This window comes from Mus musculus, chromosome 10 (genome assembly GCF_000001635.26).
Source record: "Mus musculus strain C57BL/6J chromosome 10, GRCm38.p6 C57BL/6J".
Classification (NCBI taxonomy): domain Eukaryota; kingdom Metazoa; phylum Chordata; class Mammalia; order Rodentia; family Muridae; genus Mus; species Mus musculus.
The window spans coordinates 21,592,926-21,610,205 of NC_000076.6; the positions used below are offsets into that span (position 1 = coordinate 21,592,926).

Genomic DNA, 17,280 nt, shown 5'->3' on the forward strand with positions numbered 1-17,280 from the left:
ACCCTCTCAGATAACCAACAACTAGTATGGACATGACTGGACTTGAAGCTGAGACTTCTCTGGGCTTTGTAATGTCTGCAGTCGGCTTTCCCTAAAGCCTCATGCAAACATGGCTGATACTCCGGGGTTTACAACACACTGCGGCAGGGGAGGGGCGGGACTTCCAGGGCGGAATTTTCGGTGACATCACCACAGAAAGTTCGTTAAAGCAAGGGCTTTGGCTGCGTTCTGGAAGTAGGGCCCGAGGTCTGTCGGTGGGGTGGCTTCTGCAGCGTGTGGCCGTGTGACCCCACGGAGGTGACCTCCCAGGTGAGTCCTCCGCGTCCCTCGGTGGTGATCAGTGTGTCGTCCTGAGATGTAGTGTCGTGGATACCCAGTGTGCCCTCTTCTCTCGTCTCTTCCACAGAGCGGCTGAGGTTGAGAACCCATTGAGCAGCTAGGCCCCAGTGTATGCGCTGATCCTATGGCGGAGGCCCGTGGGAACCAAGGCGAGAGCTGTGTGAGCCTGGAGGACGTGTGCCTGCGTTTCACTGCAGAGGAGTGGGGTCTCCTCGATGACACTCAGAAGCTCCTGTACCACAACGTGATGCTGGAGAATTTCTTGCTTGTGCTGTCCCTGGGACTTCCGATTTCCAAATCCTTCCCAGGTACCCCAGCGATAGATGCTGTCTTAGTCAGGGTTTCTATTCCTGCACAAACATCATGACCAAGAAGCAGTTGGGGAGGAAAGGGTTTATTCAGCTTACCCTTCAATACTTTCTCTGTGATAACTCCAGCTGTGTCAAGTTGACACAAACCCAGCCAGTACAGATGCCAATAGGGACTCCCTGTTAACCAAAGCATGATGGCGTAGGTAATCTAAGCTCGCTCCCGAGGTTGATGTGGAGGATGAAGGATGTGAGCAGAGCATCTTCAACAAATGCTTCACACCCTGAAGCTTAGCTCTGTAAGAGTGTTAGGCATCAAATAAAAAATTTAACCAGTTATCCAGCCTGGAGAACCCACTGCATAGTAGCCATGTGGAATGTCTAATATTTAGGAGACTCTTGTTAAATTTGCAGTAGAGTCATAAGATAATCTTTGAAAGGGGAAAAGGCTGGTCTTCATTTGTGGAGAGCTGTAGTCCCAAGTATCAGAGAAGTTACAGAAGGGCTCAGTGAGCCCCGTACTTGCCCATACACTGGACAGATGTGGAATAATTTTCAGTCACAAAAAATGAATTTGTTCAGCATGAGCAGTTTCACAGCAAAAAAGAGCCTCTGTGTGTGTGTTAGTGAGTGAGTGTGTGTGTGTGTGTGTGTATTATTTAGCATACTTCCAAGCTTTTATACCTGAGATTTCACAAAGGATCACAATCTTCTAAGTATGATGGATGTAGGAGAACTTTCTAATTCAAATACATACCTGCTAGGCTCCTCTAACTTCACAGTGGGGGTAAGGTCTCAGGTATGGAAAAGTTCTAGTAAAAGTTTAATCTCTAAAACATCCATTGTTAAATATGAGAAATGGCCACACCATAGAAATGTGTGTAAGTGATAAATTTGGGGAATCATCTCATTTTTATAACACAAGGAAACTCACAGCAGAGAAAAGCCTTATGTGCAGTAGATGAAAACCTCCATCAATATATCCTACCTCACTCAACACAAGAAAGGCCATATGGCGAACTTTCAGTTGCGTGACTGGAAAATACTTCAGTGGTCACTTCACTTATATCAGATTTCACATAGCAGTAATGCCTTAAATACTTGACAAATGTCGGAAACTCTAGAGAAGATGCTTTCAATGAGCTTACCATGTGAAAATGCACATTGACTAAATACCTCATAAGTATAGGACTTCTAGTAACCTTTTGAGTCGACTCTTTCAAGCCCATTTAATACCAGAGATTTCACGGTGGAAGAGAGAGAGAGAGTTAGAGTTTGGAAAATGCATGCTTTGTTTGACATCTCATGAATCACAAATAGTTACTAGTAGTAATAACTTCCTGTTGAAGCCAGTGATCAGAAGTTGAACTCTACCTTAGTTGTCTGCTGAGGAGAGATGTCCTGCTTGAGTTATGTGCATACACAGTGCTTTCAGGAGGACTCTGGTCCCCAGGGTTATGTGTCATCTGTCACCACTTACTCTCTTCTGGTTTCTCTAGAAACTGACTTGTCCCAGCAGTCAGTTGTGCAGTTTACCTCCATCCCTCCAAAGTACCCGGGGAAGGTAGATTCTATGCTGTCTCCTGATTCCTTGGAAAGAATGGAGGGATCTAAGCTTGCTAGAAGTCCACATTCCCTCCTCCTGATGCCTTTAGTGTATATATGGCACAGCTTCTGAAAGAAACCTTTGAGCTTGGATCTGCTGCAAGTATCCAAAGGTTTTCAGTCTTTGGGGTTTCTTAACTGTGTGTGCGACTGCTGGGCTGGATTCCTTCAGTCTCCAAAACATGCACCCTTGGGATTTCTGGCTTTCATTGACCTGTTGATGCAATGACTTAATGCTTACTTAACTTTGTACTGTTCTTTTCAGTATATGAAAGTGGCTTAGGAAAAGAATTGACTTTTACCACCATGCAGGAAGGGACACCTTTTGTGGGCACCTCAAAGTTAGTGTCTTAGATAGAACAACAAGGTGGCAGACAGTCCAACATCTAATTTGGTCTAGTTAGCATTGGTGTCTAAGGACTTTGGACCTGGCTACGACTGTTGGTCTCTCAAAAGCCTCTCCCAAGGTTACCCCAGTGAAGGGAATGTTAGTATGATAACATCTAATGCTTTAGTCCCTTCATTTAGGGAATAATCAACATTCCCAGGCTTAGTCAATGCTCTATTGCTGTGAAGAGACACCACGGCCATGGCAATTCTCATAAAGGAAAGCATTTAACTGAAACTTGCTTATATTCAGAGCACAAGGACCTGAGCTTAAATATCTAGCACCAGGTAAAAAGGTAGGCATGGTCACAAGGACCTGTAACCCCAGTACTGGGAGGGTGGAGCCAAGAGGATCCCTGGAGTGCACTGGATGGATACTGAGCTCCAGGTGGGCAACAGAGCCTGCCTAAAATGAATGAAGCAGAGGACAGAATGAGACACATGCTCTGGCCTCCACAACTCTGTGCCTACATAACACACACAAAAAGAGAAAGAAAGCCAATAAACAACTTTTTCTTGCTGTAGGTGTAGGGGTTTTCTTCCACTGTGAATGCTTGCTCCTTACTGTATCTTCCCCTGTTAATTATTCATGTTTTCATAGGCATAATTAATGCAAATTATATCAATAACAGTAAAGGAGAACAAATCATGTAATATGCTTGGGAAATTCCATTAAGGCTTTCACCATACTGATGTTGGCAGTGTTATGACTTGGTTTTAATTCACAGACATGCACATGTGAAGTGTGGGGGAGAGAGTATCTGGATAGTGAGTAAAGTAGATTGAATTCCACTCCAGTTTCCCCTCTATCAAAGTCATTGCTATCCTCAAAACCTTGGGTGTGTGTGGGGGGGGGAACAGAACTATAAATGTGTTGGCTGAGCTCAAAGGCCTGATATTTGTAGGAACGATCATAGCATTGAAAGCATAGGCTCAGCTTTTCCTCTTACTGTGAGAGTAAACGTCAGCATTCTGGAGACTGCCTTTTCAGGCTCTGAACTTCGTGTGTTGGGAAGATACCTTAGAGCTAAAATGACACCACCACCACCACCACCACCACCACCACCTGGTAGCATCAGCCTGCCAGAGAGGTCACTAATGAGACAATGGGGGTCTTTGGGTGTTTTTAACTTGTTGGTTGTATTTGTTTCTTCTATGTCTAGTTCCCCCCAGGAAACTTACTAGGGGGAGTTAATTACCCCAGCATAGGATATGAGCTTTCCTTGTGTTATTGACTGATCTCACAATAGATTACCTAGAACTTTAATATTTGTATTCTAACATTAGTTTAGATTGTTATCGGTCTTGTTTGTTTTGCTTAAGTGGAGACTTGTGCTTTAAGAAGGCAAAATGCTGATGTGTTTGGGATGCATTTAGCACATCACCATCGAGAAGTTTTCATTTGTTAGATTCTCAGCAAGGCTAAATGTGCGTTCTAGGCATGGCTGTGCACTGTTTGTGAGTTCAGCATTGTAAACATCAGAGTGAGGTAGAGCCCACCCCTCTGTGACATCAGAGATTAAGGAGCCTTAAAGAAAAGGGCTATACCTGGTTTACTCCTAACTCCACTGGAGCCCCGCAACCCAGCCTTCTCAGCCACGCACTGGTTTTCAGTGATTCAGATACAACAAGGTCTCTGCGTTGGTTGTGATGTTCATGTCTCAGTGGCTGACTGGGCTGAAATTAGGTTAACTAAGCACAGTCTTGACAGTGTCCCTGGATAATTTTAAACACATAAACAAAGTCTCCCTCGCAATATTTAAAATTGAGGTTTCCTACATAACTTTAAGTCAATTCTCTCTGTTCCTCCCTCCCTCCCACCATCTCCTTCTGCCTGTGCTTGCATCCTCGTGTCCCTGGTATTATTCCTTCCACATGCATGTGCCATGAGTTCTGCTACTCTCCACTCCCTTGCCATAACCTCTGTGTACTTTCATGCCCTGCATCCGCACTCGCCCCCATAACCTAAGCCTATAGAAAAGTTAGAGCCAGGATCTGCATGTGAGAACAGATCGTATTTGTCTTTTTGGCCATTAAGTGATTTGATACAATCTTAGTACTCCATTGAGAAGGGAGAAAACCCATATCCAGTTTCTTCTTCTGGAAGTAGCCCAAGAGAAGATTTTATTTATGGTCGATACACTCGTGAATAAAGAGGGGCTAATTGTAATATTTTATCTCCTCGATCATACTCATTACAGGTGGACTTGGACTCCCCTTCAGTATCGGTTACTTTCCTGTCACTGTGATAAAACACCTTGACCAAGGCCACTTAAAGAAAGAAGAGTTGGTTATGGGGTTGATTACAGTTCCAGAGGCATCACTATTAGGTTGGAGAAACTTGGCAGCAGGCAGCCATGGCAGGAGGAGCAGCCAGGAGCTCACATCTTGAACCACAAGAAGCAGAGAGAGCAAACTGGGGATGGTGAGAGGCTCTTAAACCTCAAAACCCTCTGCCCCCAGTGATGAACTTCCTTCTCCTTGACCACACCTCCTAAGCCTCCCCAAACACTCAGCACCTATTAGGGATCCAGTATTCAAATTCCCGAGATCATGAGGGCCTTCTCATTTAAGCCACCAGTGTTGGTTCTGCAGTTTGGAGAGGCTTAAGAAGTGTGACCAAAATGGGGGATGTTTGACCTTGGGGGTGGGCTTAAATAATGCACATTCCAGTTTAAACCTTCCTTAGCATGGACCTATTCTCGGTGCAATCTGCTGCACTGTTTTATAAGAGCATCCACGCTGAATACTGAATTTTGCGTAACTGCACAGAAGCTACGAGTTTGTGGTCATATCTGTACTTACATAAAAGCGAAAGCTCTCACTTCTGCTGCCGCTTGCTCCATCTGTCCAGCCAGGCTCTCTCCCTTCACCTCTCCTCAAGCCATTTTCTCCTCAGGTTCTTTACAAATGGTGCTGGACAATAGTGCTGGACCCTCAAATGGCCATTCTCTTCCAGTGTGTTCTCACCTCCACATGGGCGTTCCCTGGCTATGCTGTCATCTAATGCATAAAATGGGACACACACATGAGCATTATGTAGCAACAGTTATGTTGTTAAAGATAATTCAATAATATTTTGGTTTAGTCCAATATATCTAAAATAGTATTCTTTTCAGAGTTGAGTATGAAATTGTGTTCACGATAAGTGCACATGTGCATATGTGTGCCCAGTTGCATTCATGTGGATGCCGGAGGAGGGCACCACATGTCCTTTTGTACATCTTTCTGACTAGTTGAGCCAGTGTCTCTCACTGAATCTGAAGCTGCTTCAGCTAACAGTAAGTTCTAAGGACCTTCCTGTCTCTCCTCCCTGATACTGGGGTTGTAGGCTTGCACAGCCATGCTAGGCTTTTATTCGGATACACTGGATTCAAATTTAGGTCTTTGTGCTTGCATAGTAGACGTTCTTCTCCACTGAGCCATCCCCTGCCCTGTTAAAGCAACTATTAAGGAGGTACTTTGCATTCATTTGTTCTTCATAGTAAGTCTAACCATCTCTGAAAGCACACCTCCATTTGGACTAGTAATGGGGATTTTTTAGGTTGTATTGTGTGTAAATGTTTTGCCTGCATGTATTATGTCTACCATGTATGCATCTGGCACCTGCAGAGGTTTGAAGGGAGTGTCCCATCCCTGGAACTGGAGTTGTACACTGGTGTGACCTGCCATGTGGGTCCTGGAAGCCAAACCTGGATCCTCTGCAAAAACAAGTGTTCCTAACCACTGAGCCACCTCTCCAGCCCCACTCACATTTTAACTGTGTGAGGTACATGTGGCTGCTGACTACTGCATGAGACAGCACAGATATAAAACAACTATCTACTTTACTCACTCTGTCCAGCTACTTCAGCTACTCCAACTACTCTGGCTACTCCACTCCTATAACACTTGTTAGACTTTGGGATTATCCTGTTTATGTCTTTGCCAAATTCTCTTTGTTTGTTTGTTTCATTGGTTTTGATATGTTAAGTCCCAAAGACCAGGGGCTTCATTTTATTCTGTCATGGCCACAGAACTCAGTACACTGTCAATCAATCTTAAATATTTGGTAAAAGGACTTCAGTAAGAAATCATTGTGTTGTTAGACTAATGGGATTCGCATGTGGTTTCTGTTTCTCACCTTTCCTCCCTTCTGATATCTTCCATCTAGGGAGACTTACACAAGTACTGACTGTCTGTTTCCTTTCGTTTTTTCAAGCTCTATCATAAGTAGCCTGCGTTGTCTGGACCTTACAGAGTTTCCAGCATTGGTTGGAATTGGGTTGGTTTCTAGGGGAAGTACTCTCTGAGCTACCTTTGATGTTATCTCAAGTTCACATTCCACTTGCACCAAGCAAGAAGAAGACCTTCAAAGCAACCTTCTGGGATTTTTCCTGTCTTTCTTTTCCCCATTGGCCATTACAAAGGTAAACTGCCCATTGTTATGATTTCAGCCAATGGTCTGTGGTCAGTTGTGGGCCCTGCAAAACTACCAAAAGGCTGAGCATTTCCCTGCATTGCTGCTCTGGAGCAGCTCCGGGCTTGCTCTTAACCTCTGTGTGACAGTGCACAATGGGTTCAGATCTGTTTGTGCTCATTGCCTCCATTGTAAAAGGAAAAGCACACTAGAGTTTATGTCCAGTGTAGGAGTATAGAGAACGGAACCACAGACAGAGGCCCTCACACACAGTCAGGCAATGTGGTGGGTTGACCTACCATCTAATGTCTGTCCAAAGTGCAGACAGAGTGTTGGAGTAGAATTATGTTCTAAGTAGAATAGGAAAAGTAAGTGGGCTTTAGAAAGAATTCCTGCTCTTTCTATACTTAGAGAGGTTTACAGAAGTGTTTCCTGATTCACCCTGCCCTTCCTAACACCTCTTCTCTCCACACTCTGCTGATCTCTGAATTATACTGCATCCTAGCTCGGGAAACCTAGTAGACTGGATTGACTGAAAACCTAGTAGAAGGGTTGCTGCATTTAAGATTGGTCTGTTTTCAACTTAGAGTTCATTCATTCATTATGAGATAGACCTTTGTCCTCCTACTATGTGTAAGAATTGGAGATGAGAACAGAAAAAAAAAAACAAAACAAAAACAGTTTAATCATTCAGCTAGCCGTGATTGAGTGCCTTGAAGGAGAAGGTGGTTTCACAAGATTGAGTTGAGCCCCTTCTGTTAAAGGCCATATGGGAGAGAGGCTTTAGTGGGGGTGTGGGGTAAAGTTCTAAACAGTGGGAGAAGCAAATTTCAGCCTACTGAGGTGGGAAATAATCTAGCATAATCGAGAGACTATTAAACAGTGGCCCAGGCTGTACCCCAGGGGCCTCCCAGGTCAGTAAAAATGAATCAGAGCTTGTTTTATGCTTTTCTCCACGAAGGGGCTGAGAATTTACGGCCCTTAGTGATGTTCCGCCACTGTTTACCTGATACTTGGAGTTTAGCTTCTACATGGTGTGACAAGCCCATCGAAATTTTGACTTTCCCATGTGCCTTAGTGGTAGACCTATAAATCCCTTCACTTCTGTTTGGAAGTTCTCTGAGCCAAGTCACCTGCTTGCAATAGCAGGCTGTGGGCACTAGGGGGCAAGGGAACGTTTTCCTACATTTCTTTTGGTAAGCCAGTGAATGGTGACTGTCCATGGGCTTTGACCTTTGACCTTCACATTGAGTTAATGAGGGAGGTCATACCACATGTGCAGGCCATCGCTTTTCTCATCTTATTGAAGCATTACAAAACCAAGCCAGCAGATCTCTGAGATTACAGGTATGATTTAATGCTCTCTGAATTCAAGAAGCTGCCTCAATCGGGGGTCACTGAAGCCGTGGGGGTTCATGATAATGGTTTAGAAACATCAACAGAACATATTTCAAAGGACTTCTCAAAATCTTTAACTCTAGTCTCAGGGACTAAAAGGGACACATAGTCTAGAAAACAGGGTCTTCAGCAGCCTTCCAAGACTGTTCCCTGCTAGGATGGGGACTGGGAGCGGAACCAGAGAGATGCTGGAATCTTAACTGTGTTATTGGCAGGCCTAGGCCGTCTGAGTTGATAAACCATTACTAGGAACACAGTGAGATTTCCACTTGGAGTTAGGTGTTGCTGGGTTTTTGCTGCACTTCTGGAAGCTGTGTTTGCAACACATAATAAATAATGATACCTCTAGGGGAAACAGAAAAATAGACAAGGCTACTCATTACTGCAAATTGGTCATGGAGTGACTGGGTGGTGCAAACCTCACACCGGTCATATTACAGTGATTGCTGCAGACAGCAGTCCTATGCCAGTCACGAGGAAAATCAAATAATTAGCAGATGTCATCAGTGCCAATCTGTTGGTGTTTAAAAATGGACCGAGTGAATCAGCAAACTATTTAGGAAAGTAAGGCTGTGCCGATCATTCTGTCATGAGAAGCCTTGTGTGAACAATATGGCCTATGTGTCATTAGGGTACTTCAGCATGACCATGAGAAAGAAAATGGAGGCCTGTATATCCAGCATAACGACAAGAGCCAGCTATGTTTACAAGTACCACACTGCGCAGATGCCTTTAAACTTTCAAACAGTATTTAAAACAAATGACTAAGGCAATGTCTCACTGTGATTATTGTCACTGTCACCATTAAAAGCAAATGACACAGTTTAAAGTGAGACACAAGCTCTCCTCTCTAGATGCATTGATGATGGAATAGGAATAGGCGTGGACATAAGAAGTATGTAGATAGAGATGAAGTGACTACAGGCACAATAAAAATAGACGAGCATCACTTATGGAAATGGAATAGAGTAGCCGTAGGCCTAACACTGAGGGACTCTGTCTAAGCATCATTGCGTTTACACTTGAGAGCAGTCCTGTGTTGGCTTCCTATTATCCCATTCTCCTCATAGATGTAGGGGAGGAGACTTGGGAAAGTGGTCCCAGATGTGAAAACAAGTCTGCCATCTCTAGTGGGACACTATTCCTTCCAAGCACTTTGTCCCTGCACAGGTACCCTACATTTCTGCCGCAGTGTTTGCTTGTGTCTATGTAACAACACCGCATCTTCTAGGTGCATTTCTACTATTCTGATGTTACCATTTGTACCATTCCTAACAACACAAATGTAAACTCTGTTGTGTTTGAGGCCAATTCTGCATTCGGTTGTAATCCTAGCAAGTCCTTACCATGTACTATGAACTGTGCTAAACATCTCACATACCGTAGTTATGTAGGGTAAATGTTATTCCCATTTTACACATAAAGAAGCTGAGGCTTAAGAGAAACGAAGTGACTTTCAAATAGTAACAGATCTAGGGCACAATTAAACAAGACCCTGAACCTGGTCTGTCGGCACCCAAAGGGTCACATATTCCCATAAAGCTGTGCTGCTCAGGTGCTCTGCTGACCGCTAAGGGGCTTCATTCAACATGGGCTTCACCACCAGCTTCTCCATGGATAAGATAATTAGGACGAAAAGTAGGTCTGTGTCTCCCCACAGCGACCCGGATGGCATCTGAGTCAGTGTGCAAGGAAGAGATCTTTGTCATTTTTCCAATTATCTCTGCTTGGGGCTATGTTCCCTAGGGGCTCTCAGGCTATGGGAACTGGTGAGAAGTGTAAACTCAGTGAACTGAAGGAATGGTAGACTGTCCCCAGTGCGCACATGCTCCCAGGGAAAAGAGTGCTTCAAGCAACAACCGGGGTTTATTTTTCTTTTTTCTTTTATTGTATATTTTCTTTTACTTACATTTCAAATGTTATCACCTTTCCAGGTCTCCCCTCTGGAAACCCCTATCCCATCCACCCTGCCCTGCCTCTATAAGGGTGCTTCCCCCACCCCTGACCCCTGCCCACTCCTGCCTTCCCTCCCTGACATTCCCCTACACTGGGGCACCAAACCCCCTAGTCCCAAGGGCCTCTCCTCCCACTGATGTCCAACAAGGCCATCCTCTGCCACATATGTGGCTGGAGCCCTTTGGTTGATGGTCCTATTCCCGGGAGCTTGGGGCGTCTGGCCAGTTGACACTGCAACAACCGATTTTTTAAAGCTATCCTGTCGCAGTAGTGATGCTCAACTGTGTGAACTTTCCCAGGAGCAAGTGAGTAAAACCATGTACTCACCCCAAGTGGAGCACCAAGGACAAAGAAAGGAAACAACCGAGTATCACTGGACACTAGTGAGAGCACAGAGCAGTGGCTACTCACAGGAGAGGGGCGAGGTGACATAGGAGTGACTGTCCCACTGAAGAACTGTCTTCCTTCAAGCAGCCATCAGCTGCCTGTAAACCCCCTGGTAGGAATAGGGTCTCTTAAGCTCCACCCCTTCCCCTTCTGTGGTGGAACCTTAGTGGTCTCAACCTTGTGTCGTCCCCCTGTGGTAATTACAGTCCCAGAGGACAGTGGGCAGCCGTGTGCATAGGACAGCATTCCACAACATGGATAAATCGGGACAGGCGCAGGATAAGCAACGTGTTGGAATCTTAGTCCTCAGTAGAAAGAGGATGTAAAGGTGACTTATTTCACTCTCACTGCAGTGAGGAGAGTAAGACACAGACATCCACAGTTGCAGAGTTTCTGAGTGGCAAATGGGGTTGGAGGAGGGAAGGCCGATTCCCAGGTGCGTGTTCCTTCCACAACAAGCCGTTTCCTCCCTCGGGTGCAATTTAAAAGGAAAGCACAAACTACCTTCAGTGACCTGATTAGATAATTAAGTTTTGATATTTATTTATTTATTTATTTATTTATTTATTGGCTTTTCAAGATAGGGGTTTCTCTGTGTAACCTTGGCTCCCGACTCCTGGAATTAAAGACATGTGCTACCTTGTCTGCCATGTTTTGATTTTTTTTTAAATCCACTTTTTAATATAAGGCCACTTTCCAATTAAACATATCCTAGGAGCATGGACTCAGACACATCTTAGGGTTGTCTGACTTGGAGCATGAGTCTTGATGGATTATCAACAGACTGAGATCAGGGAAGGGCATAGCGTAAGGGAGGTGGTGGGAGAGCCAGAAGTGGGGGCAGTCCACTCTCACTCCGGCTCTTCATATTCTGGAAAGCCAGTAGGTCTTCTCCGTCTGCTCGGCTCACGAAGGGATTTAGTTCTCTTCACTGCCTTCCCCGCTAAGTGATCATAAAGAGACATTGATTGGCAGCTTGCTCCAGGCTTCCCACACAGCTACGTGGAACTCCCACCCATCCCTAAAATGAGCCTTGTATTTGATATGCCTTATTTTTTCACTGCAGTCTCCAATTTAGATATCTGGCAGTTCTTAAAGGACAGTGTCTGTGTTATTTTCCTTGTATAGCATCTAGCACTATGTCAATTATAAACACCGTGAAGGAAAAAATAACATGATACTGGCCCACAAGACAACGCAAGCATCAGAATTTACAGTTTTCATTTTTAAGGCCAGCATATAAACATGTAGCAGGGGAAATAGAAGAATGGGTGCCATATGGTTTCCCCCAATGTTTCTTCTAAAATTCAAAGTCCATGAACTGTGTCCCATAGCCAGTGGAGTCCACTGTGGTGGAGCCTGGGGCTGCTCAGCACTGCAGGCTGCAGAAGGCCTTTGGACCTGAAGCATTCACCCCGCAGCTGGATGGGGGAACTCCCTGGAGAAGAGCCAACTGGTATTTTTTGCTGAGGCTGTCAGTGACACAAGTTGTCACAAGTCTCTTCCCCTTTCTTCCCTGCTCTGTGGAAGACTGGCATGAATATTTCCTACCCCTATTCTCCTTCCCTACGGTTCCCCACTGCACAGGGCTCACTGCCATTCAGATGGCTGGCCTGGCAGGCCACCTGTGGAGGAGTGCCTCTGGCACTGAGCCTAGACATCGAGAGTAAGTTAGACTCAGGATTTTTGGATCCTGACTTCTGTCCTGATGTTTCCCAATCACACTCACTTGAACAGAGACAGATGGTTTGCAGCTAGCCCTGGGAGCAGAAGTTGTCTGGCTTTGCAGTTTGACTATCGAAGGGCCTGTGCTTAGCCAAGAACCCTGAGCTCTTGGGGCTGATTTGGTTCTCAGAGGTCTCCTAACAGCCATAGCCTGGAGGGCTCAATTTCAAAGACTAAGTCATGAAGGAGCAACCCAAATCCCCAGTGTCACAGAAGGAAGGTCAAAGGTGCATGTGTCTATGGGGCAGCGGTGGGGTGGGGTCTTCTCATGGCAGCCGGATGCAGTGCCTTGTAGTTAGATTTCTTTTCTGAGAGTCGCAGACATAAGAGACTGTCACGGTACTGACAGATGGCAAGTGTAGGGGTGGGCATGTGTGCTGGGGCTGAGTGGGACTCACAGCAGCAACTCTGTCACCAACTAGAAAGCACAGGCATAGGTCCTAGCTTCCAGAATGCTGACGTATGAGGACCCTGTGTCTAAGGCCAGCCTGGGCTATATATAGTAAGACCCTGCTTAGAGAAACCAAGGAGATGCAGCTCACTGGTAGGACACATGCACACTGGCTCTTGAGACTTATGCCCAAACTCCAGGATTTATATAGAGTCTTTATTCTTGGCATGATAATGCTTAGACTTTTATGTGACTAGGATTTTATTCTCAGGTTACTGGTCCTTTGTAAGTCTAATGTTCTCATCCTTGTAAACAATACGAACTCTGAAGATGTCAGTTGATATCACAGTAAGATGCTTTCGATGACATGTTTTTAGTCCTGACCCACCTTAATACCTTCTTAAGATTTCCTGCCTTATAAAATTAGTGAGCTAATGCCTGGTCATCATGAAAATACATACTGCATAAATAGTAATAATCCCATTTTATACATTCAAAATAGTATGGTTTGGCAACTAGTCTTCCACACATATTCCCATGTATATATGTCTGTTCAAACATGTGTCTGGGTATATGTGTGTGCACATACTTGTACACGGAGAGTGGGGAGGAGAGAGATCATGTTATTTTTTAAAGAAAAAAATCGTGTTAACTTCTGTAGTCATTTCCCTTTAGCCTTGTTGACTTTCTTTTTACTTAATTATATAGCTCTTCCTGAGTCAAGGTGAGCCCACTCATTCTTTCCAGTGGGCATAGAAGTATCTCATAACTGACCCAGGCATCCTCTCCTTATAGGAGATACTCCAGCCCTTGTAAGTAGCTTCCCACTTGATCTACACATAGCCTGATTGCTCGGATATTCTTTCATGTTTTTATAATTGGAGATGGGTCATATCCAAACTAATGTCACCTACAATCTGGGTACATCCATTCAAAACAACAGGGAACTGTTTTTTTCTATAAATAAAAATTAATATCCTAAGTATAATGGTATTTGGGTTTTTTTTTTTTAATTTGATTACTAAGACTTGAGTGTACCTGTTCTGGATACTGTTGCCTTTTGGAAGTGCTTGTTCTAATGACATTATGGAATTTTTACTTGGTAACAGAATATATCACTTGACTTTGTAACTCTAAGACTCAAGTATTTTGTGGTAGCTTCAAATATGCATACGTTTGTTGTGTGCAGTTACGGTCCAATTTCCTGTGACAAGAGAACTCCCGACTGTTCTTTTGTCCACTTCACCCTTCTGAAGTTGTGAATCTGTCACAGGGTAAGCTCCATAAGGCTGGAGAGTTGAGTCACTCAGAGTGACCCTGGCATGTCGCCAGTGGCTGCACAAATACTAGCTGTGTGAATGAAAACGGGCTCTTGAGTTTCATACTTTGCATCTCTCTGGCCAGAAGAATGTTAGTTTCTAACATAGGCTGTAGTTTCCCTTTCCCAAGTGACAGCAGGTGACTTGGATGGCTTTGACTCCAGGGCCTAATCCTCCCAAAGGTCTCCCTCTGGGAACAGCAGAGGCTCAGACTCACACTGAAGCTGGAAATAGAACTTCCAGGACAACCTAGACGTGGAGGGATCACCTAAGGCCCAAGCTCTCGAGACAGTCCGCGCACAGGCTCCACAAAACTAGGCCTCAGTTGGCTAAATACATCCCCATACAGCAGAGACTACTCCACCATTAGAAATAATGATGAAGAAAACACTGGGCCATGAGACAGAGGCTGTGCCTTCATCCCAGTCCTCAGAGTACATCAGTGTGTACCTTCACGGAAGCACAAAGACACGTGGGTATCAGCAGTGTTTCTGCAGGAAGTGATGGCATCTGGGGTATTTTTATTCTAGTTAGCTAATTCATTCATGTATTTGTTTTGGTATTGATGATAAAACCACTCTACCACTAAGCTACAGTCTCAGCCACTTGATTATAGTAATATTTTAAAAATTCTTTTCACTTCTTGTTTTCTATCAGTAATTTTTGGGGACCAAAGCAAGATAGCTCTTCAGGTGGAGGAACTTGCCACACTAGCCTGCAAGCATGATGTCCCGTCTAGAACCTACAGTGGACAGAGAACTAGCTCATAAAAGGTGTCCTCCGTCTCACACGCACACACACACATGTGCACACATGCGCGGACAACAGAGAAATAGTTCACTTCTAGGACTATGAACATTATTTCTCCTGTTCTTCATCTTAACATATCATAGCAGTTGTTTCTTCTAGTAAAACATCCCACTTGAAAACGTTTTCTAAAAAGAAAAGATAGTACATGTTTCCCCCAACCAGAGCAATAGCAAGCAAGACTCTCATTCCAGATGAATTGGGAACAGCAGTCTCTGCAATCTCTATTTGCTAAAGGGTTGGTAGTTGTCATTACCTCAGTGTTGTGGTGACAGGGTCTATCTCTGACCACTGTCACAAAGTCTGCCTTGTGAAACTGGCAAGTGTTATAGAGAATCTCTCCCTTGCTTAGCTGTATGCCCTGGGAACAAAGCAGCTGTGGCGTTCACAAAGGTTTGAGTAGGAGCAGGCTAACCGCGTTCTGTAGGGACTGAAAACACATATGCCTCCAACTGGGTGAGCAAACCTCCTTCCTCTAAGCGGCTTTCTTAGGACCGGTCTCTCATTGATGGGATTGCTTCATGGTCTGTAGCCCCTACTGTCTGCAAATGTGACTAGACCATCACTCTGGAAGCTTCTGACCATCAGCACCCCGACGCATTACATTCTGGAAACTTCTGCATGTTGTAAAGAATCATATGGGTCCCAGACGGTGACACTTAGTGGGAAAGAAGAAGAATGTAGCTAAGAGCTGTGGGCATTTGTGGTTCTTGCCCAAGAACTGTGTGCAATTAGTGTCTTGAGGGAAACCCATGACCCTCATATGGTCCTGACACATGGTTAGAGCCCAGGCACATACCATTTCCCCAATCAGCGTGTGTTAGATTAATACATTTGCAGTGTGGATATTCTTACAGGATAGATATAGTTATAGCACTCCACTGCAAATACATACTTCCTGTTACTTTCCTCTCACCTACTTATTCCATACAGATTAGTTCCATGAAACTGAGCCATCTCCTCAGGCAGTCATGATAAAGCCCTAAAGATAGGCCTCATTTCTTATCTTTTGAATGATGCCTAGGGAAGTTTTACTTCCTACATTCTTATTTCCTTAGTTCTTTTAATGGAAAAAAATAACAAACACAAAAGTCAATGTGAAACACACATAGACATACTTGTACTTGAACAATCTGGTAACAACATTTTTTTAAAGGCATGAGCACACACAGACACACAGACACACAGACACACAGACAGACACACACACAGTTGGAATAAACATAAACTGTAAACATTCAGAGCTCAGTAAGCTGTTTTTATATTGCGAAGGTTTTACGATGTCTCAGCTCCCTAAAATCATCCTGTCTGTCCTCCTCCTGGTCTTTCTCCATGTTTTAGGGCAGTGACTAAGTAGGGGTGTACCTGGAGAAGCTGCTCAAAGGGAGACATAGACAGGATCTGAGCGTTATTAAACACCTGCTGTGCGCCAGCCCTTTTACATTACTTATTTCTTTTACTCCAGTACACTTCTGCCAAGTAGATATTAACACCACTTTGTGGATCAGACAATGTAGCCAGCAAGGGCAAGAGGCTCCTGTAGGATGGTAAGTGAATGAATCCCTGTGCTTGATCTGCACCCAGCTCTTTCTATCTTAAAAGGCTCAAGTTTTTCCACTGAGCCTGTCAGTAGTGCAGAAATAGGAACAGTCTAGGTCTTTTACAGGCTTTTCCTTGGAAGACTGAGTGACTTGCAAGGCCAAGGTTAATCATCGTTTAACCCACAGAACAGTCTTTCTCTGGCCTCCACCTACTTGGCTGTGGCCTCTAGTTTTGAGCAAGTGAACCCTGTAGCTTGAGCAATACAAGAGCTGTGCTGTCTGAGGCTGCCCAGCTGACTCAACCCTTGTCTGGGTCAGTGTCCTTATTGAATTCTTCCTCTTCTTAGTTTCAGATCCCAGCCCCATTGTCTGTGTCCTTTGTACAAAGAGCAGGTGGCCTTCCACGCTTGCACAGTCCACAACATTTATAGCAAGTCAGCTCATGATGTACAGTACATTTTTTATTGCTCCAGAGATCTGTGGGAACATGGGTTTTGTACACAGAGGTGAAAGATCTTTCTGGCAGGAGCCACGCAAGCTCTGGGCATTTCCTTTAGCCTGCTCTCTTTTGATTTGTGTTCCTTTTGCGATGTTCCAGATTTAAATGGTATGTTTACGTTTCATTTAAACTGCACAATGGTTAACATTGTTCCTAAGGTATAAAAATTAATTTTAGTGAGGTGATGATGTCAGTAGTACATTGGGTTGTTCATTTATG

The 17,280-nt window shown here is 44.4% G+C and overlaps 1 long non-coding RNA gene across 1 annotated transcript in view; it reads left to right on the top strand.

Moving 5' to 3' along the window:
• The first annotated feature begins 219 nt into the window (after positions 1 to 219).
• The window catches only part of 1700020N01Rik (RIKEN cDNA 1700020N01 gene), a 29,231-nt gene continuing 12,170 nt past the window's right edge, over positions 220 to 17,280 (top strand). Inside the window, exons 1-2 of the long non-coding RNA NR_027968.1 lie at positions 220 to 309; positions 407 to 647. This is a non-coding gene — a long non-coding RNA (RIKEN cDNA 1700020N01 gene). The remainder of the gene's footprint in view (positions 310 to 406; positions 648 to 17,280) is intronic.